The following is a 22530-nucleotide window of genomic DNA, read 5'->3' on the forward strand; positions in this document are numbered from 1 at the left end:
TCTCGTGCCCACTTGTAGGTGGCATCTCTGCCCTGATGGCCTGAGGTATTAGTGGCCCATTGTGCTCATAGCAACAGCCACTGGTTGAGGCTCACAGTCTGGTTTAGCTGCTGGCTTAGGCTCCCTGTCTGGTTTAGCTGCTGGCTTAGGCTCACTGTCTGGTTTAGCTGCTGGCTTCCAGCCGGGGCTGTTGGCTGCAGCCTGAGTGACTGGGATCGCTGCTGATTTATCTCCCTGCCCCCCTTCCTCTGTCTGCTGCCCTACAGTATCTAGCAGGGTGTGATAAGCACATGCCAGGGCCCAGCTTGCTGCAATGATCTTTTTCTCCTTAGACTTATCATGGCATTTATATTTCAGGTACTTTGCCACCTCAGCTGGATTCTGAATTTGCTCACATGGGATGTCCCAGGCTATAGGGTCAGAAAATTCCTTTAAGATTTGGCCCATATGCTCCCATTTCTTTCTTGAACTCCCTCACATCTCCTGAGAGGTACCTCCACATAACCTATTCCCAGAATTTGGGTTGGTTGTCCCTGCTGACCAGCACTGGGGTTAGGGATCATTCCCAAAGCTACTTCCCTTCATGGATATAGAGCTTGCCCTTCCCTTTCTCTTTCCCCCCTTGTTAGACTACGAGTAACACAGCGATTTCCTCAGGGACCGGCTCTGGGATTTCTACCTCTTGGTTATCAAAATCTCCCCCTTGATCTAAATCGGGGTAGACTGTGGGTGGTGCTGGTGGGGGTGGAGGAGGAGGAGGTATGTATGGTAGAGGGGGTGCAGTTGGAACTTCCTCAGGCTTTTTATTTTTCTTTTTCCCTCCCTGGGTGCTTAAGGCAAAAGGTTTTGCTCCTGTTTCCCCCACTATCCAGAGAGCAGCATACTTGCTCTCTTCCATATCAAAAGGTTCTCTAGAGTTTACATAAATGTTTAATGCCTGGTAAATCCAGACCTTGAAGTTTCCAACCACTGGCCAAAACAAATTATCACTACAGATGTGTTTTCCTCCCCATTCTTTTATACAATAATGTATCATTTTTGCCCTAGCCTTCCCTTTCCTTGAAGGATATTCATCCCAAGATTTTATCATTAGACCTAACGGACTGTCAGGGGGGATCTGGGGAAGCGTTACCGGGGTCCCCGTCCCCATGGAAGCAGAGGGCTTGCTTTTCCTCTGTCCCATCTCCCAGGACACCTTCAGGCACACACACACTCGCGGCCCCTGTTGGTGCCCAGCCCCTCACGGGCTCTGCAAACCGCACTACTCAGAGCTCTGCCCGTGCCTCGTCCTACAAGGACGTCTCACGCGTTATGTCCTGGGATCCCAGCCCAACCCAGCGGATCCCCACTTTTATACTCACGCTGTCCTGCGTCTTCGCCCGGCTTCGTGCACAAAGATTACGGGGTTACCGGTATCCCTTGTGCTCAATACCGAATTTGGGTTTGTCGGTAAGGGTCTGGGAAGGAAAAGCCTGCACCAGGGCCGCTGCAGAGGCAGCGGGGCGCCTCCCTGATTAGGAATTCCCACCCGGTCGCCCTTATCCGAGTCACGGCACCAAATTTGTTACGGACAAATTCAACTGGGGAGGCTAATCATAGATAAATCAATTAACAAGAATTTAGTAAGCAAGCGGTATTAAGCAAAAGAACAGCGCGGGGCAGCCGGGGAGCCTCTGCTCTGCCACGGAGCACCTTCCCCCTTTGACCTTTTTGGTTTTATACGTCCCAGTTGACGTATTTTCTCTCGATGCACTCTGCACAGGTGCAATTGGTCGCTGGGGGTCTTTTTTTCTGCCTTTGGAGGTCGCAGGAATGAAGGCTCCTCATCTTCCTTGCAGATTGTCCTTGGCCTAAAACGAAACTTGTATATAATTAGATATACAGTCTTCTATGCTAGTTGCATTCCCTACTCAGTTCAAATTCTTGTCTCCTTTAACACTCATTTTGATGAACAATGACCTTTGTATTTATTACACCCACTCTCTCCCAGTGCCCCCCAGCGTGTCCATCTCTCTGCTGCCCTCGAGCTCCCGGCCCGGCCCCGGCCGCCTGCTCCCATCCAGCTGAGGTGGTTCCAGGGCCAGCAGGAGCTCTCTGTGGTGGCGACCAACGTGGTCCCCAATGGGGACTGGACCCACCAGCTCCTGGTGCTGCTGGAAACCCCAACCCGGGCCGGGCTCACCTTCACCTGCCAACAACATCAGCCTGGAACAACCTGTGAGCCGGAACTGGGGTATGGGGGAGGAACTGGGGGCGCTGCGAGAGCCACTGGGATGTGCTGGGAGCAACTGGGAGGGAGTTGGAGAGAGCCTGGTTTCAACTGGGAGATGAGGTTGGGGGTTTGGAAGGGCTAAGAAGGGGTTTGAAGGATACTGGGGAGGGTGGGATGGGGTTCTGAGGGTCCTGGTGGGCATTGGGAAGAGACTGGGAGAGGATTTGGGGGTCCTGGGACAGTGGGGGTGACTATAAGGAGGCTGTGGGATCCTGTGAGTGACAGGAGGGGCTTTGGTGGGTCCAGGGGAGGTCAGGAAGGGATCAAGAGGGAGGTTTCAGGGGATCCTAAGTGGGCTGGGAGTGACCTGGAGGGTGCTTGGAGGGGCCAGGGTGTCTGTGAGAGTTTTTGGGAGATCCTGACCCCTGCGGACCACCCAGAGATGCTGCTGGATGCTGCCGCAGCAAGATGATGACAGGAACTGGAGACACCCGAGTTGGGCTCTGTCTTCCTGGCACTGGGGATCGGGTTCTACCTGCGCAAGAATGTCTGGGGGGTCCCGTGTGTCGTGTCCCCCCTCCTCTGGAATGTGTGTGCTCCCCGGGGCCGCCAGCCCGATGTCACCCCCCTTTCTCTGCCCACAGAGCTCCTGAGACGCCGGCGGCCGCAGCTGCTCCCCGTGGCCTCGGGCCGAGCCAGGACCTTCCCAGCTCTATCCCCACGCTGATTTTGGGGGGGTCGAGTGTCCCCCCAGCCCTGCTGTCACTCTGGCCCTGCCCCCTGCTCCCAGTGTTCCCAGTAAAGCTTCCCAGTTAAACCCAGCCCAGTTCATGGGGGCACTGGGGAGGGACTTGGGGGGACCCCACGGCGGGGCCGGCCCTGGGCAGGGAGGGCGGGTCCAGGTGGGGAACACTGCCTGCTGCGGGTCTGCCCGGCAACTGGTGAGTCATCAGCCCCGCTCGCTCTCATTGGCTGACTCTTCTCCACCGCGTTCTCTCATTGGCTGAGGAGAGGCCCGGCAGTGCAGAGAAGGAACGGGAGAGATCCCGCCCCGAGCACCGGCACGGGGACAACAGACCCGGCCTGGGCACAGGGAGGGAATTTATTACCAACCAAACCACGGCAGCACCAGGAGAAGGGAAAGAAATCCCTCCAGCACCTTCCCCCACCCAACGGGGATCACCCACAACAGGGTTATCCACCATGGAGAGACGGGGACATACGAGTTTAGAGCAAAGCCAATTTTATTGAGTGTACCAGGTGTTTATACAGGGATTGACTTGTATGGTGCTTATAGAGGGCTCTGTTTTTGGTAACAATTTCCCATTGGTTACACATTCTTTGTGACATCAGGTCACCTGGGAGCATTTATCTTATCACAAAGTCTCACACCATGTTGCTTGGTCAGTCTTCTTGCCCAGGGAGACTGAAACTGTGTCTGTGTCTCCCACAGTTTCTGCTCAGTCAGGCCTCAGATATCGGGCCCCTTTATCAGCTCCATTGCTTTACTCTCTGTTTTATTCCCCATATGGGGGCACCAGGGCTCTGCCCAACGGGGGTCACTGGGGATCATCCATCCCGGATCCTCCCATGGGGGATGGAGCTGCAGCAGCACACCAAGCTCTTCCCTCACTCTCTTCCCTCACTCCAAGCTCTTCCCTCACTCGGGGCACTCACAGGGCTTCCCTTAGTGGTGCCTCCGTTGGTGCTGGGTCAAGTGAGAGCTCCTGGAGAAGCTCTTCCCACACTTCCCACACTCGTAGGGCCTCTCCCCGGTGTGGATGCGCTGGTGCACGGTGAGGTTGGAGTTGTGCTTGAAGCCCTTCCCGCAGTCGGGGCAGCGGTAGGGCCTCTCCTCTGTGTGACTCCGCTCATGGAGGAGGAGATTGGAGCTGGTATGAAACCTCTTCCCACACTGGGGACACTCGTAGGGCCTCTCCCCAGTGTGGATGCCCTGGTGTCTTCTCAGGTGTGAGCTCCGCCCAAAGCTCTTCCCACATTCCAAGCACTCATAGGGCCGTTCCCCAGTGTGGAGCACCTGGTGCACCATCAGGCCAGACATGTCTTTGAAGCCCTTCCCACATTTCCCACACTCGTAGGGCCTCTCCCCGGTGTGGATGCGCCGGTGCACGGTGAGGTTGGAGTTGTCCTTGAAGCCCTTCCCGCAGTCGGGGCAGTGGTAGGGCCTCTCCTCTGTGTGAATCCGCTCATGACTGAGGAGATGGGATCTGGTCCGAAACCTCTTCCCACACTCCCCACACTCGTAGGGCCTCTCCCCAGTGTGGATCCTCTGGTGCTCGATCAGGTGGTAGCTCCAGCTGAAACCCTTCCCACATTCCAAGCACTTGTGGGGCTTCTCCCTGCCATGAGGCTTCTTCACCAGCTCCAAGCTCTGCCTGGATCTCCGCCCGCCTTCCTGGCTCAGGGGGCTCTTTCCTCCCCGCAGCTCCCTGGGCTGGGTTTGCAGCTCCTCCTCCTGCAGCATCTCCGGGGCTTTTCCTCCTCCTCCATCCAGCCACGGCCTGGAAATGAAAACTCCTGGTTTGGGGAAAAAACAAGAGAAGAGCACCTTGGACTGGAGGTTCCTCCTTGCCCAAGTTCATCCCAGGAAGTCATTGGGAATCTTGTGTCTGTAAGAACCTCCAAAACACCAAGATTCAGCCCAAAAATCCCACAAACTTCAAGACACAGATCAAAAACTCCCGAAACATCACAAGTCAGCAAAAACCTCCTCCAAAACAGGAAGATTCAGCTGCCACATAAAACCAAAGCACCAACATTTAGCCCAAGAAAGCTCAGAAACAAGATTCACCCCGTGAAAATTGTGGATCCCCCTCCACAGTCACCTGCTGCATGTGGGGGGAGCAGCACTCCTGGGGCTGGGGGGAGGCTGCAGACACAGGGAGGGGTGGAACCTTCTGCTGCTTCCTCTTTCTGCTCCTCCTCCTCCTCCTCCTCCTGTGTCTCTGTTCTTCCTCACACTCCTCTTCCTCCTGCAATGGTTCCTTCTCCTCCACAATGCCATCTTCTCCTGCCACATCCATCGTTTGACCATTCTGTTCCTCAAGCCTGCTTCTCCTTCCCTTCTCCTCCTGCCCCCAGGCCCAGCACCCACTGCCGGCTCCCTCTTCCCCCCACACCCACAGCATCCCAGCGCAGGGGCAGGGATGGAGCTGGGGCAGGTCGGGCTGGGGCAGCGCTGGGCTCTCGGCCGCTCCCGCCCGCACTCGGTCCCCACTGCAGCCGCTCCCGCCAGGACAGCGCGGGGGGGCCCGGCCTTGGCGCTGCCCCACTCCCACCTCCCCAAATTCCCCTCGCGGGGCCATGGGGCCGAGGGGGGGCGCAGGTGGGTCCAGGTGGGGAACGCGGGGAGCTGCGAGTCTGCCTGGCAACTGGTGAGTCATCAGCGCCGCGGGCTCTGATTGGCTGAGCTCTGCCCGAGCCCTGGGGCTGCAGCACAGAGGGGACACCCTGCTCCAGGGGGGATGTCCCACAAACGGGGGACCCCATGGAAGGAACAACAGGAAAGTGTCTTTACAAACAGATGCTCTGAATCTGCTCGGAGATAGGGCCAAAGAACTTTTATGTTAGGAAGTGACAGGAGAAGACATCGGTTTCAGAAAACTTTACTAATTGATGACACAGACTGCTGCTCAGCCAAGGTTCTGCTCTATTCATGAACTTCCAGAAGAACAAGACTTAACAGAGCCATGAATATCGTTTGCTATATGAAAGCATGGAGTATATAAAGGTGGGTATGTAATAGGTGGATTGGGAAGTCTGTACCTCCCAAGTACTTCAGCCAATGGGGAAAGCACAGGGAGATGTGGCCAGGAGAATTAGGATGAAAAGGAAGCTGTGTCCTCAAACAATTGGAGAGATCCCATGAGGACTGTCCCCTACTCTTTCCCATTTTCAGGAAATAAATTATTTTATAAGATTCGTCTCTCTGCTCTGTGGACAGAATTCTCTGCTGATGTCAGTTTTTCTGCACAACCTGGGGCCCATTCGGAATTCCTTCCACCAGCCGGGGTGGCAGGCAGGGAGTGCAGCTGAAGGTGCCTCACCCACTTTGGGTGATCGGCTCCCTTGGCTGGCAGCGGCACCGGGGATTGATTGGGGACCCGGGAGTGACCAGGAGACAGACGAGTGACACATCAGGGGGTCTGTGAAGAGTCAGCAGGGAGAGAGCACTGAAAATCTCATCAGTGAGTGCCCTGGGATCCTCAGGGAGTGAACATGGCAGGGCACCCATGGAGGGGAGAAAAGGGAAAGCCAGGAAGGGGTCCTGGCCAAAGGGATGATGATCCCAAAATATCTCTGAAGGGTCCCTTGGGAGAATGCAGAGGAAGTGGAGAAGGCATTTGGACAACAGGGGATGGATGGTGCTGGTGTGCTGGGAAGGAATCAGGTGAAGGGGAGCGTGCAAAAATATAGTTCAGGCAAGAAGCAGCAGGAGGAATCTATGTGGTAAGAAAAAGGATGATGGCAAAGAGGAGGAACAGAAAAATACTCTGGATTGGGATGTTTTTCCACAGAGTCTTAACCTCACAATTTGCCAGCTACTATTTTGAAGTCCCAGTTGCCCAGACAGGAAAAGCAGGAGGTCAGGATGCCAGGGGTTTCTCTGCGGTGGCAGCGGCAGCACCGGGCGCAGAGGTGCGGCACCGGGAGCACGGGCTGGGGCCTGTGGGGAGCTGCGGGGCCGGGCCGGGGCTGTGGGGCAGCCGGGGCTCAGCGCCGGGCGCTGCCTGACCCCACCAGCCCCGGGCAGGGCCGGCAGTGGCCCCCGGCCCCCAGGAGGCTGCGGGACGCCCCGGCCGCTGCCCGGCCCCGGGGAGCTGCCGGCCCTGCCCGCCGGGGGGGCCGCCTTTGGACACTGCGGCAGGACAGGCACCGGCTCTGCCACACGGGCTGGGCAGGGACCCTGAGCACAGGGGGAAAACAAAGGAACAGCTGGGAAATGCAGAGTGCACATGGAAGGATCAGGATTTGCTGTTCAGGATTTGCTTTGGGTCCCTGCAGAAAGGAAAGGTTTTGCAGAAAGCTCAGCAGCTCTCAGAGGATGAGCACCCACAGGCAGTGACCGGGGCTGCAGGAGTGGCACAAGAAGGCCCTGCAGCACTTGGGCACAAGGGCACAGCAGCTGAAGGCAAGAAGGGATGAGCAAAAGGCCAAGCTGAAGGCAAAGGCCATGGCAGAGTTCCTACAAGCCCCTGGGAAGGAGTCAGGGCTCCAGCTGCAGCCCACAAGGACACTGCAAGCACAGACAGCAGCACCCTCAGCAGGAGCAAGTCCACCCCTGCATGGACATGGATTGGCAGGGCTCTCTGAGCTCCCATCCCACCGGGGACCCACCACACTGGAGCCCTGGAGAACATTCAGGCTGGGTCTGCATCCAGAGGAGGCCTCTCCTGATGGACACAGGGGCCTCTCCATCCACTCTGAATCTTACACCTAAGGGGGGGAAAATTGTAAAGGAATGTTTAATTATTAAGGGAATAAATGGGAAAGTTGAGCTGGTGTCATTTGTTCAATCACTATTAGGAGCTGAAGAGAATCGGTTTGAAATAAACTAATTTCTTTTTCTTCCTACTCTGATTGTTATTAACTAGGAAGGAATTTGATGGTGGCATTGTAATATTGTAAAAGGTGATACAGAGACTATTGCTGCTGTACCTTTGTGTCAAATGTCTGGCAAGGCCTGTGCTGAAGGGAACCCAGAGGTTTGGGCAGCCCCATGGAAAGACGGAAAATTTGATGTGGAGCCTCTTGCAAGCAACCAGGACAAGTGGTGTCTAAAAGCAACACCCTGTTCCAGGGGAGGGAAGGAAGGGCTCACAGCCTGGTATGGAGTCCCTGCTAAAGGCAGGGCTTTGGGAGCCAGGGATGTCTCCCTACAGCACTCCTATCCTGCACTCAAGGAATCAGATGGCTCCAATGAGGAGGACAAGAACAAGTGGTAGACAAAGCCCCTCTGAAATGGCTGAATTTTCTGGCTAAAAGTCGTATTTTGAGTATTTGAAAAAAAATTACAAATGGTGAAGAAAAAGGTTAAATATATGGGACATAATTTGACTGAAGGATTGACCCAGAGAGAGTCTAGGCAATTTCAGATGTAAAGAAGTAAACTAAAATAAGGAAAAGACCAAAACGAGCTGCAACAATTCTGAGAATTAAAACACAAATACACAACCTGGATTGAGGATTCTATGTTCCAGCCAGAGCATTGTAGGACTTTTTAACCCCAGACAGCTTTCATGCTGTGGTATGGAAAGGAGAAAGTGAGAAAAACTTGAGAAAATGAACAACTATAAATATTGATTCCTCAGCTGGGGCTCTTCCAGACTCAGAAAAGAAATTGGAATTGTAGGTGAATGTTAAACAGGGCCATGCCAAAGGAATCCTTGGGCCAAAATATTTCACCCAGTGGCCAGAGTGGCCTCATTGCCTGCAGAATTGTGCAGCCACAGCTTCAACGGGAACCGAGGCCCAAAACCTGATGACAACAGATCTCCAACTGTTCCAGTCTGCCATCAAGTTCAAGCTTTGATAACCAAAAGAGCCTCGCAATGGATGAGCAGTGCTCGGTTATTACAGTGTGAAACTTGTTCAGTGGCACAGGAGGATTCAGAACTGAGGACAGGGGAAGGGTTTAACCCAGCCTCCTGTTTGAACAGCCCACAGAGGGGCTGGGAAGAAACCCAGCACTGCATTCAAGTGACACAGCTCCAGACCCAGCCTGGGGGAGACTCAGGAGACATTCCCTGGCCTGAGGCAGAAAATGTCTTTGTGGATGGCTCTTCAAGGGCAGCAGAAGGGAAAAGAGTTCCAAGACACACTGTTATTGAGGAAAGGGAATCAGACAAAGTGCAGGTTACCCCCCCACGGTCAGCTCAACCAGCACAGCTGTGTGTGCTTGTAAGAGCCTGGCACTGAAATGCCCTGAGCAGGAAGGCTTCAATATCTTCTGGTGACACCATCTCACCTAACAGGGGGGCAAAAGCAATTCTGATTGCTCAGCAACCACTGGATCACTTATTAGGGTATTTCTAAAAGACATAATTCCAATAAAAGGGATTGTGGAAGCAACAGACTCAGAGAGCAGAACTCATTTGACAGGAAAGATCCTCCAGGGGCTTATGGCAGCTTTAGGAATACAATGGGACCTCCATACCCCTGGCAACCCCAGAGCTCAGGCTGAGTACAAAAAATGAATGGGGAAAGAAAGAAACACCTTTGGAAGCTGGGGATAGAAACCAAGATGCCATGGGGACGGCTTTTGCCATTGGCTTGGGCAAGAAGAAGAGCCAGACCCAGGGCAGATATTCGATTATTTCCCCTTGCAATTGATATCAGGAATTCCTTACGCTGGGAATTCTCCACCTAGTGCAGGGTGGAGATAAGGGATGCACATTTAAAGCAGTCTGTGGCCAGAATCCTGTCTCTGGTGCAATCTCTCCCCCAGGAAGCTGGGCTGGCACAGAGCCTGACTTGGCACTTTGCTGCTGCCAACATCCAAGCAGGACATGGGCTCTGCCTAAGGAGTGCAAAGCAGCACCACTGGTGGCCAAGTGGCGTGGCCCATGCCAAGGGGCCCCGAGGCCAGAAACAGCCGCCAGCACAGCTGAACACGGGGGGACCCCTCAGCCTGGGCTCCAGGTCTCTGCAGCCCCGGAGATTTGCACTTCCCGCCTGCAGCAGGAGGATGGGAGGCCCCCCTGAGCCTGCACTGAAGGCAGCGCAGCAGCAGCCAGGGCTCCACAGCGGGGCAAGGCCCTGGGCCTGCCCACACCTCCTCTGCTGAAATCCTCGGCCTGGCCACCCTCCTTGGGCAGCTCCAGCCACCGGGGCCAGCCCTTGCTGCCACTGCTGCAGCTTCAGTGCTCTCTGGGCCTGCACTGCCACAGCTGCTGGGGACACACCGGGACAATTCCACTCTGGCTCTCACTCACACTCACACACTGCTCTGCCTGCCAGTGCATCCATGGAAAATAGACCAGCTCATAGACTTGAACATTGTTAACCTTTGATTTCTCTACTCAGGCTTGCTTTGCCTTGGCCTTGGGAAAGAAATGTTAAAGGTTTTGTTAAGGGATGTTACACCACTCAGTGGAGATGAGTTTAACACCTCAACACACTGGGAATGGCCCGAAAGACACCCACAAAGATAACGACCAGCAGCAAAACATCAACCCCAGCAGCAAACAGCAACCAACACCTACCCCAGACACTGCCCCCGGCAGGGCTGCAGACACCTGGTCTGCAAAAGGCTGAGAAGGAAATCCAGCACTTCCCACCTCATTAACCGCAGAAGCAAAGAAATCCGGGTCCAACAGGAAACCAAATACTAAAAACTGCACAACTCGAAACTACAAAACATTAAACCAATGCATTTAGACTGTATCAAGTTTGGGAAAAATCTAAAACCCACGTGTCATGGAACAATTTTCTTTGCACACCCGGGCTGTGTGGGGATGGAATGATTTCTGTTGCACATCCTGGCCAGAATCAAGGAATGCCTTGACTCTAACACTAAACATATTGGTGGAGTTTTTCTTTTTCCTGCAGTTCCAATGCAAAGTTTAGAGAATTAGAGTATTTTTTTTGTAATAATCTCACTTCAATATTGCCAGTTATGTTTGGGTCAGGGATGTGAGAATGAATTTTTACTCCAAGGAGAAGTAGAAAAGAACTGAATTGCCTTGGAATTTTTTTGTGTATGTTTCTGTAAGAGATACCAAAATTTTGGTCTGGGTTTTTCAACGTTCACCTTTAGGCAGCATTTTGCAAAACTAGAAGAGATTTAAAGGTGACCCTTTAAGTCACAAATACTAAACGGATTATTTGAAGGAAAAAAAAATAAAGCGGCAGGTTGTGGGGGGGGGCACACGTGAGGCTGCTGAAGCTCCTCTGGAAGAGAAGCTGCATTCCAGGCACCCAGAAGGAGCTTGAGAAATGCAAATTAACACTGCAGGGGCGAAGTGGAGACAATGTACCTGGCTCTTCTTGCCTGGGGCAGGAATTGGCTGATTCCCTCTGCCCCTCACCCCAAGCTCTGCCTGCTTGCACAGATGGAATCTGCACAGCTGAAGGCAGAGCCCGTGCTGAGGATCTCTGACTCTGCAACAGAAATGGCTGAAGCTGCAAAGGGAAACAGCAAATGGAGAATGTTGGGAAAACTTCACTAAAATAAGGGGGGGATCATCCCTCTGCCCACTGCAACACCTTCTGTCACTGTATGTGCTGTACAGGGTGTATCAGAGCACTGGGGTTGTTGCTATAACAAGTTCAGGGAAATCAGCTGGAATTCAAGTATTTGATGCTGTAATTAGAAAAAAGCAGTCAATTGACGCAGCCCCGGATGGAGGGAACACCCAAAAATGGGCAAAAGAATTGAAGGGCCACCAGAACAAATCCTACAACACCATGGGCCAGCCCCTGGGACCTGAATCAATTCATATCAGGACACAGAGAACCCATTTATTATTTCAATGGCATCATTAAATTACAAGCTGTCCTCGGAATAAGAACCAACCAGACAGCTCCAGCTCCTGACCTTCCTGCCGACCAAGCCACTGAAATGAGAAACACAACATTTCACCAGGGGATCGGATCAGATTATCTGTTAGCAGAAAAAACAGGAGTCTGGGGGAAACAAAGTGGCTCAAACTGCTGTTGGCAAAGACATGACAAGAGAAAACTGCTAAAAAAGATAACAAAGGAAATAGGAGAGCAGTTTATGTATTGGTCCAAACATGGAAAGGATGGGAATGGGACACGGCTCCCCGGCTCCCCAGCAGACCAGGGGTCAAACGAATGCTGCTTCTCCTCTTCTGTGCTGCAGCAACTCTCATCTTTTTACCATGCTCCACACCTTGGCAGTGCAGCTCATCCAGCAGCTGAGCCAGGGCATGCAGGTGGCAGCCAGGCCTCCTGATCCACAAACGGCTACAAAAGGACAGGGAATGAGGGCACCGAGAATAATCCCAAAACCAAAGAGGACCCGGGAAGGACAAAACAGAGTCAAGGAGTGAATCTGCCTGGAGATAGGGCCAGGCACTTGTAGAGAAGAAAGTAACGAGAGAAACCATCAGTCCCAATAAATGTTACAAATTGACCCAGACAGCTGCTCAAAGTCCCGCTACATTCCCGAACCTCGAGGAGCAGCACAAAGACTTAACAGAGCCATGAATATCCGCTGTTCTACAAAAGGAGGGTGCACATTAACGAGGACAGGCTCCAGGCGCATCGGGAAGTCGGAACCTTCCAAGGAACTCAGCCGGTGGGCAAAGGCAGAGGGAGATCGGCCGGGAAAATGAGGATAAAAAGGAGGCTGCGGGCTACAGCCACGGCAGAGAGCGCACGGCAAATGCCCCACGGCCTCTGCCCCTGCTCGGCAATAAAGTCACTTTGACAGGACTCCTCGCTCTCCTCCGGGCACACAAACCTCCGGCGACGGGAATTTCCCCGCCCGCTCCCGGCCGCGGGGCAGCCCCTCTGTCCTACCCACAGCAGCCGGGCCGAGCCAGCGCTGCTCCGGCAGCGGCTCCTGCCCGGCCCCGGCGGGAAGGAGACCGCGGGCAGCCGCTCCCGCAGCGCCCTCAGCCCGGGGCCGGCACGGGCCGGACACGGCACCGGCGAGCCGCCGGAGCCCCCTGCCGCCCCCTCCGCCCGCAGCCAGCCCCGAGCCCCCGCAGAGCCCAGCGCGGCTCCCACCTGCGCCGGGGCCGCCTCCGAGCTCCGCCGCCGCCGCCTCACCGCGCTCCGGCCGCTGCCGCCGCTGCCGGGCCCGCACAGCCGCTCGGCCAATGGCGGCGCTGCGCGGCCACGGCCGCCCTCAGCCCGCCGCCGGGGCCGCGCCGCGCCCCGCTCCCACCAATCAGCGCGCCGCAACCGCGACTGACGGCACCGGCGGCCAATGGCAGCGAGCTCGGGGCGGGCTCTGCGCACGGCCCCGCCTCGCCCCGCGCTCTCGGCGCCCCCGGGCTGCGTGAGGGGAAAGCCGGAGATGAGGAACAGCCCCGGCACGGGCCCGGGCCGAGCCGGGATTGAGCTGCCCACACAAACAAACTTCTCCGCGCCTCCCGCCACGGCTTTCCCGGCCCTGCGCCTCCCGTGCCTCCGCCTCTGCGGGAAGCCCAGGAGCCTCACTTCTCCTCCCCCTCGTTAGCGCATCAGTGCTTCGCTTTGATTTCCCCCAAAAAGGGAAACCCGCCCGAAGCCCTGTGGGTGGGTGGGGCAGGGGAGAGATTTCTGTCAGAAAACTCCAAAGACTCGGAGCAGGAGAAGGAGAAGTCAGTGCAGAGCCTTAAATGCAGCTTTCCCCACGCCTCCCTGCTCCCAGCTGCACCTCCTCCCCTGGCAGACCAGGGGTTAAACGTTGGGTGTCTCCTGGATTTTCCCCGGAAAGGGCCCGTCTCTGCACAGAACCACCTTTTTTCATTTGTAAATTAGGTCTTTCTTTCTCTGCCATCTGTGGTTTTTCCAGCCCCGGCTGCAGCCACTGGTCATTTAAAACTTAAAGAATCTTTTTCTACAAGCACAACTGACTTGATGTATATTTTACATAAGCACGAATTATTCCATAACATATATTACAATGGGGCTGCGGAAATCTCCCTGCAGGTCCAAGGGGATGCAGAGATCCCCTGCAGCCCCTGCAGGAGCCGGGCTGGAGCTCGGCGATGCCTGAGAGGAGGCTGTGAGCCCGCGGGCAGAGGGGCCCCGCTGGAGCAGCCTGTCCTGGCAGGACTGAGTCCGTGGCACAGTGACCCACGCTGCAGCACTCGGAGGGGGCTGTGCCCAGGGGATGGACTCCGCTCCGAGAAGTTCCTGGAGAAGTCTCGGCCGGGAGAGAGCGCAGGGTGCAGCAGGGAACGACTCCTGTCCCTGAGCAGAGGGAGAAGCCCCGGGGGATGAGCTGAGCATGGCCCCATTCCCTGTCTCCTGCCCTGCCGGGGGAGGAGGTGCAGCTGGGAGCAGGGAGGCGTGGGGAAAGCTGCATTTAAGGCTCTGCACTGACTTCTCCTTCTCCTGCTCCGAGTCTTTGGAGTTTTCTGACAGAAATCTCTCCCCTGCCCCACCCACCCACAGGGCTTGGGGCAGGTTTCCCTTTTCGGGGGAAATCAAAGCGAAGCACGGACGCGCTAACGAGGGGCAGGAGAAGTGAGGCTCCTGGGCTTCCCGCAGAGGCGGAGGCACGGGAGGCGCAGGGCCGGGAAAGCCGTGGCGGGAGGCGCGGAGAAGTTTGTTTGTGTGGGCAGCTCAATCCCGGCTCGGGCCCGGGCCCGTGCCGGGGCTGTTGCTCATCTCCGGCTTTCCCCTCACGCAGCCCGGGGGCGCCGAGAGCGCGGGGCGAGGCGGGGCCGTGCGCAGAGCCCGCCCCGAGCTCGCTGCCATTGGCCGCCGGTGCCGTCAGTCGCGGTTGCGGCGCGCTGATTGGTGGGAGCGGGGCGCGGCGCGGCCCCGGCGGCGGGCTGAGGGCGGCCGTGGCCGCGCAGCGCCGCCATTGGCCGAGCGGCTGTGCGGGCCCGGCAGCGGCGGCAGCGGCCGGAGCGCGGTGAGGCGGCGGCGGCGGAGCTCGGAGGCGGCCCCGGCGCAGGTGGGAGCCGCGCTGGGCTCTGCGGGGGCTCGGCGCTGGCTGCGGGCGGAGGGGGCGGCAGGGGGCTCCGGCGGCTCGCCGGTGCCGTGTCCGGCCCGTGCCGGCCCCGGGCTGAGGGCGCTGCGGGAGCGGCTGCCCGCGGTCTCCTTCCCGCCGGGGCCGGGCAGGAGCCGCTGCCGGAGCAGCGCTGGCTCGGCCCGGCTGCTGTGGGTAGGACAGAGGGGCTGCCCCGCGGCCGGGAGCGGGCGGGGAAATTCCCGTCGCCGGAGGTTCGTGTGCCCGGCGGAGAGCGAGGAGTCCTGTCAAAGTGACTTTATTGCCGAGCAGGGGCAGAGGCCGTGGGGCATTTGCCGTGCGCTCTCTGCCGTGCTTGTAGTCCGCAGCCTCCTTTTTATCCTCATTTTCCCGGCCGCATCTCCCTCTGCCTTTGCCCACCGGCTGAGTTCCTTGGAAGGTTCCGACTTCCCGATGCGCCTGGAGCCTGTCCTCGTTAATGTGCACCCTCCTTTTGTGTAACAGCCGATATTCATGGCTCTGTTAAGTCTTTGTTCTTCTCCTCGAAGTTCGGGAATGTAGCGGGACTTTGAGCAGCCGTCTGGGTCAATTTGAAACATTTATTGGACCTGATGGTTTCTCCCCTTATCTACAAGTGCCTGGCCCTATCTCCAGGCAGATTCACTCCTTGACTCTGTTCTGTTCTTCCCGGGTCCTCTTTGGTTTTGGGATTATTCTCGGTGCCCTCATTCCCTGTCCTTTTGTAGCCGTTTGTGGATCAGGAGGCCTGGCTGCCACCTGCATGCCCTGGCTCAGCTGCTGGATGAGCTGCACTGCCAAGGTGTGGAGCATGGTGAAAAGATGAGAGTTGCTGCAGCACAGAAGAGGAGAAGCAGCATTCGTTTAACCCTTGGTGTGCCTGGGAGCCACAAAAGCCTGCCCCATTCCCATCCTTTCCATGTTTGGACTGATAAAGAAACTTCTCTCCTATTTCCTTTGTTATCTTTTTCAGCACTTTTCCCTTGTCATCTCTTTGCCAACGGCAGTTTGATTAATTTAGCTTTCCAGAAACTCCTCCTTTTTCTGCCAACAGATAATCTTATCCCATCCCCTGGTGAAATGTTGTGTTCCTCATTTCAGTGCCTTGGTCGGCAGGAAGGTCAGGAGCTGGAGCTGTCTGTTTGGTTCTTCTTTCAAGGACAGCTTGTAATCAAATGATGGCATTGAAATGATAAAAGGTTTCTCTGTCTCCTGATATGAATTGGTTTGGGTTCCCAGTGGCTGGTCCATGGTGTTGTAGGATTTGTTCTGGTGGCCATTCAATACTTTTCCCCATTTTTGGGTGCTCCCGCAAGCTAAGGTTGCATCAACTGTGTGTTTTTTTCTTATTCCATCTTCAAATACTTGAATTCCAGCTGACCTCCCTGAACTTGTTATAGGAAAAACCCCAGTGCTCTGATACACCCTGTACAGCACAGACAGTGACAGCAGATGTTGGAGTGGGCAGAGGGATGACCCCCCCCTTATTTTAGTGAAGTTTTCCCAACATTCTCCATTTGCTGTTTCCCTTTGCAGCTTCAGCCATTTCTGTTGCAGAGTCAGAGATCCTCAGCATGGGCTCTGCCTTCAGCTGTGCAGATTCCATCTGTGCAAGCAGGCAGAGCTTGGGGTGAGGGGCAGAGGGAATCAGCCAATTCCTGCCCAGGCAAGAAGAGCCAGGTACATTGTCCCCACTTTGCCCCAGCAGTGTTAATTTGCATTTCTGAAGCTCCTCTCTTGGCTGCCTGCTTAAGAGTTTAGGGGTCACCTTTAAATCTCTTCTAGTGATGCAGCCTAAAGGTGAACTTCGAAAAACCCAGATCAAAATTTTGGTATCTTTTACAGCTACGCACAAACATAGACAAAAAATCCCAAGGTAATTCAGCTTTTTCTACTTCCCCTCGGAAGAAAAACTGATTCTTACCTCCTTTACCCAAACATAACCAGCTATATAGAAGTATGAGTATTAAAAAAATACTCTAATGCTATAAAATTTGCACTGAAACTTTAGGAAAAAGAAAAACTTCACTATTCTTTTTAGTGTTAGAATCAAGGCATTCCTTGATTCTGGCCAGGATGCGTAACAGAAATCATTCCATCCTCACATAACCTGGGTGTGCAGAGAAAATCGTTCCATTATATGTGGGTTTTACTAGGTTTTTCCCAAAGTTGTGCAGTCTCAAGCAATCTAAATAGATTGGTTTAATGTTCTGTAGTTTCAAGTTGTGCAGTTTTTAGTATTTGGTTTCCTGTTGGACCCGGATTTCTTTGCTTGTGCTGTTAATGAGGTGGGAAGTGCTGGATTTCCTTCTCAGCCTTTTGCAGACCAGGTGTCTGCAGCCCTGCCGGGGGCAGTGTCTGGGGTAGGTGTTGGTTGCTGTTTGCTGCTGGGGTTGATGTTTTGCTGCTGGTCCTTATCTTTGTGGGTATCTTTTGGGCCATTCCCAGTGTGTTGAGATGTTAAACTCATCTCCAGTGAGTGGTGTAACATCCCTTAACAAAACCTTTAACATTTGTTTCCCCAAGGCCAAGGCAAAGCAAGCCTGAGTAGAGAAATCAAAGGTTAACAATGTTCAAGTCTATGAGCTGGTCTATTTTCCATGGATGCACTGGCAGGCAGGGCAGTGTGTGAGTGTGAGTGAGAGCCAGAGTGGAATTGTCCCGGTGTCTCCCCAGCAGCTGTGGCAGTGCAGGCCCAGCGAGCACTGAAGCTGCAGCAGTGGCAGCAAGGGCTGGCCCCGGTGGCTGGAGCTGCCCAGGGAGGGTGGCCAGGCCGAGGATTTCAGCAGAGGAGGTGTGGGCAGGCCCAGGGCCTTGCCCCGCTGTGGAGCCCTGGCTGCTGCTGCGCTGCCTTCAGTGCAGGCTCAGGGGGGCCTCCCATCCTCCTGCTGCAGGCGGGAAGTGCAAATCTCCGGGGCTGCAGAGACCTGGAGCCCAGGCTGAGGGGTCCCCCCGTGTTCAGCTGTGCTGGCGGCTGTTTCTGGCCTCGGGGCCCCTTGGCATGGGCCACGCCACTTGGCCACCAGTGGTGCTGCTTTGCACTCCTTAGGCAGAGCCCATGTCCTGCTTGGATGTTGGCAGCAGCAAAGTGCCAAGGCAGGCTCTGTGCCAGCCCAGCTTCCTGGGGGAGAGATTGCACCAGAGACAGGATTCTGGCCACAGACTGCTTTAAATGTGCATCCCTTATCTCCACCCTGCACTAGGTGGAGAATTACCAGGGTAAGGAATTCCTGATATCAATTGCAAGGGGAAATAATGGAATATGTGCCCTGTGTCTGGCTCTTCTTCTTGCCCAAGCCAATGGCAAAAACCATACCCATGGCATCTTGGTCTCTATCCCCAGCTTCCAAAGGTGTTTCTTTCTTTCCCCTTTCATTCTTTGTACCCAGCCTGAGCTCTGGGGTTGCCAAGAGGTTACGGAGGTCCCATTGTATTCCTAAAGCTTCCATAAGCCCCTGGAGGATCTTTCCTGTAAAATGAGTTCTGCTTCCTGAGTCTGTTGCTTCCACAATCCCTTTTATTGGAATTATGTCTTTTAGAAATGCCTTAGTAAGTGATCCAGTGGTTGCTGAGCAATCAGAATTGCTTTTGCCCCCCTGTTAGGTGAGATGGGGTCACCAGAAGATATTGAAGCCTTCCTGCTCAGGGCATTTCAGTGCCAGGCTCTTACAAGCACACACAGCTGTGCTGGTTGAGCTGACCATGGGGGTAACCTGCACTTTGTCTGATTCCCTTTCCTCAATAACAGCGTGTCTTGGAACTCTTTTCCCTTCTGCTGCCCCTGAAGAGCCATCCACAAAGACATTTTCTGCCTCAGGCCAGGCAATGTCTCCTGAATCTCCCCCAGGCTGGGTCTGGAGCTGTGTTATTTGAATGCAGTGCTGGGTTTCTTCCCAGCCCCTCTGTGGGCTGTTCAAACAGGAGGCTGGGTTAAACCCTTCCCCTGTCCTCAGTTCTGAATCCTCCTGTGCCACTGCACAAGTTTCACACTGTAATAACCGAGCACTGCTCATCCATTGCGAGGCTCTTTTGGTGATCAAAGCTTGAACTTGATGGCAGACTGGAACAGTTGGAGATCCTGTTGTCATCAGGTTTTGGGCCTCGGTTCCTGTTGAAGCTGTGGCTGCACAATTCTGCAGGCAATGAGGCCACTTTGGCCACTGGGCGAAACATTTTGGCCCAAGAATTCCTTTGGCATGGCCCTGTTTAACATTCACCTACAATTCCAATTTCTTTTCTGAGTCTGGAAGAGCCACAGCTGCAGAATCAATATTTTTAGGTTTTCATTTTCTGAAGTTTTGCTCTCTTTCTCCTGTCCATACCACAGCATGGAGGCTGTCTGGGGTCAAAAAGTCCTACAATGTTCTGGCTGGAACAGAGAATCCTCAATCCAGGCTGTGTAATTCTGTATTAATCCTCAAAATTGTTTCAGGTCCTTTTTGGTGCTGGGATATGTTACTTCTTAGATTGCCCAGACCCTCTCTAGGTAAATCCACCAGAAACCTTCAGTCCAAATCTTTCCAAAATATTTAACCATTTTCTTCTCAATTTGCCTTTTTCTTTTTCCAGATACTCAAAAGATGTTTTTTGCCAGGAAATTCAGCCATTTCACAGGGCTTTGTCTAGCACTTGTTCTTGTCCTCCTCATTGGAGCCATCTGATTCCCTGACTGGCAGGATAGGAGTGCTGTAGGGAGACATCCCTGGCTCCAAGAGCCCTGCCTTTAGCAGGGACTCCATACCAGGCTGTGAGCCCTTCCTTCCCTCCCCTGGAACAGGGTGTTGCTTTTAGACACCACTTGTCCTGGTTGCTTCCAAGTAATTTGGAGAGGCTCCACATCAAATTTTCCCTCTTTCCCTGGGGCTGCCCACACCTCTGGGTTCCCTTCAGCACAGGCCTTGCCAGACATTTGACCCAAAGGTACAGCAGCAATAGCCTCTGTATCACCTTTTACAATATTACAATGCCACCATCAAATTCCTTCCTAGTTAATTACAATCACAGTAGGAAGAAAAATAAATTACTTTATTTCAAATCTATCCTCCACAGCTTGTAATAATAATTGAACAAATTATACCAGCTCGGCTTTCCCATTTATTCCCTTAATAATTAAACATTCCTTTACAATTTTCCCCCCTTAGGTGTAAGATTCCGAGTGGATGGAGAGGCCCCTGTGTCCATCAGGAGAGGCCTCCTCTGGATGCAGACCCAGCCTGAATGTTCTCCAGGGCTCCAGTGTGGTGGGTCCCCGGTGGGATGGGAGCTCAGAGAGCCCTGACAATCCATGTCCATGCAGGGGTGGACTTGCTCCTGCTGAGGGTGCTGCTGTCTGTGCTTGCAGTGTTCTTGTGGGCTGCAGCTGGAGCCCTGACTCCTTCCCAGGGGCTGTTTGGGTGGGCTCTGCCCTGGCCAGGAGGGCAATGCCTCTGCCAGGTGCTTGTGGCCGACCCCGTCATGCCCTGGGTGCTGGGGCCCCCTTGGGCCCTGGGGTTGATCCCTCAGGGGCTGTGGGAACTCTGCCATGGCCTTTGCCTTCAGCTTGGCCTTTTGCTCATCCCTTCTTGCCTTCAGCTGCTGTGCCTTTGTGCCCAAGTGCTGCAGGGCCTTCTTGTGCCACTCCTGCAGCCCCGGTCACTGCCTGTGGGTGCTCATCCTCTGAGAGCTGCTGAGCTTTCTGCAAAACCTTTCCTTTCTGCAGGGACCCAAAGCAAATCCTGCACAGCAAATCCTGATCCTTCCATGTGCACTCTGCATTTCCCAGCTGTTCCTTTGTGTTCCCCGTTGTGCTCAGGGTCCCTGCCCAGCCCGTGTGGCAGAGCCGGTGCCTGTCCTGCCGCAGTGTCCAAAGGCGGCCCCCCCGGCGGGCAGGGCCGGCAGCTCCCCGGGGCCGGGCAGCGGCCGGGGCGTCCCGCAGCCTCCTGGGGGCCGGGGGCCACTGCCGGCCCTGCCCGGGGCTGGTGGGGTCAGGCAGCGCCCGGCGCTGAGCCCCGGCTGCCCCACAGCCCCGGCCCGGCCCCGCAGCTCCCCACAGGCCCCAGCCCGTGCTCCCGGTGCCGCACCTCTGCGCCCGGTGCTGCCGCTGCCACCGCAGAGAAACCCCTGGCATCCTGACCTCCTGCTTTTCCTGTCTTGGGCAACTGGGAATTCAAAATATTAGCTGGCAAATTGTGAGGTTAAGACTCTGTGGAAAAACATCCCAATCCAGAGTATTTTTCTCTTCCTCCTCTTTGCTATCATCCTTTTTCTTACCACATAGATTCCTCCTGCTGCTTCTTGCCAGAACCATATTTTTGCACACTCCCCTTCACCTGATTTGTTCCCAGCACACCAACACCATCCATCCCCTGTTGTCCAAATCCCTTCTCCACTTCCTCAGTATTCTCACAAGGGACCCTTCAGAGATATTTTGGGATCATCATCCCTTTGGCCAGACCCCCTTCCTGGCTTTCCCTTTTCTCCCCTCCATGGGTGCCCTGCCATGTTCACTCCCCGAGGATCCCAGGGCACTCACTGATGAGATTTTCAGTGCTCTCTCCCTGCTGACTCTTCACAGACCCCCTGATGTGTCACTCGTCTGTCTCCTGGTCACTCCCGGGTCCCCAATCAATCCCCGGTGCCGCTGCTAGCCAAGGGAGCCGATCACCCAAAGTGGGTGAGGCACCTTCAGCTGCACTCCCTGCCCACCGCCCCGGAGGGTGGAAGGAATTCCGGATGGGCCCCAGGGTGTGTGGAAAAATTGACATCAGCAGAGGATTCTGTCCACAGAGCAGACAGAGGAGTCCTGTAGAAGTAATTTCATTTCAAAAATGGGAAAGGCCATTGGACATTCCCGATGGGATATCTCCAATTGTGGGAGCACACAGCCTCCTTTTCATCCTAATTCTCCTGGCCACATCTCCCTCTGCTTTCCTCATTGGCTGAAGCACTTGAGAGGTACAGACTTCCCAATCCACCTTCTATATACCCCCTTCATATGCGCCCCACTTCTGTATGGCAAACGATATTCATGGCTCTGTTAAGGCTTTTTTATGTTTCTGGAAGTTCATGAATAGAGTAGGACCTTGTCTGAGCAGCAGTCTGTGTCATCACTTATTTCCTGAAACCAATGGCTTCTCCTGTCACTTCCTTATGAACAGGTCCCTGGCCCTATCTCCGAGCAGCTTCAGAGCATCTGTTTGTAAAGACACTTTCCTGTTGTTCCTTTCATGGGGTCCCCCGTTTGTGGGACATCCCCCCTGGAGCAGGGTGTCCCCTCTGTGCTGCAGCCCCAGGGCTCGGGCAGAGCTCAGCCAATCAGAGCCCGCGGCGCTGATGACTCACCAGTTGCCAGGCAGACTCGCAGCTCCCCGCGTTCCCCACCTGGACCCACCTGCGCCCCCCCCTCGGCCCCATGGCCCCGCGAGGGGAATTTGGGGAGGTGGGAGTGGGGCAGCGCCAAGGCCGGGCCCCCCCGCGCTGTCCTGGCGGGAGCGGCTGCAGTGGGGACCGAGTGCGGGCGGGAGCGGCCGAGAGCCCAGCGCTGCCCCAGCCCGACCTGCCCCAGCTCCATCCCTGCCCCTGCGCTGGGATGCTGTGGGGCTGGGGGGAAGAGGGAGCCGGCAGTGGGTGCTGGGCCTGGGGGCAGGAGGAGAAGGGAAGGAGAAGCCGGCTTGAGGAACAGAATGGTCAAACGATGCAGGTG

At 55.1% G+C, this 22530-nt stretch overlaps 1 protein-coding gene across 1 annotated transcript in view; it reads left to right on the top strand.

Annotated features, from left to right (window-relative positions):
* The window catches only part of LOC146764159 (uncharacterized), an 82551-nt gene that overhangs the window by 58262 nt on the left and 1759 nt on the right, over positions 1-22530 (top strand). The gene's annotated exons all lie outside the window — the stretch shown is intronic.

The sequence above is a fragment of the Lonchura striata genome, chromosome 36, assembly GCF_050655825.1.
Source record: "Lonchura striata isolate lonStrDom1 chromosome 36, ASM5065582v1, whole genome shotgun sequence".
NCBI classification, from domain to species: Eukaryota; Metazoa; Chordata; class Aves; order Passeriformes; family Estrildidae; genus Lonchura; species Lonchura striata.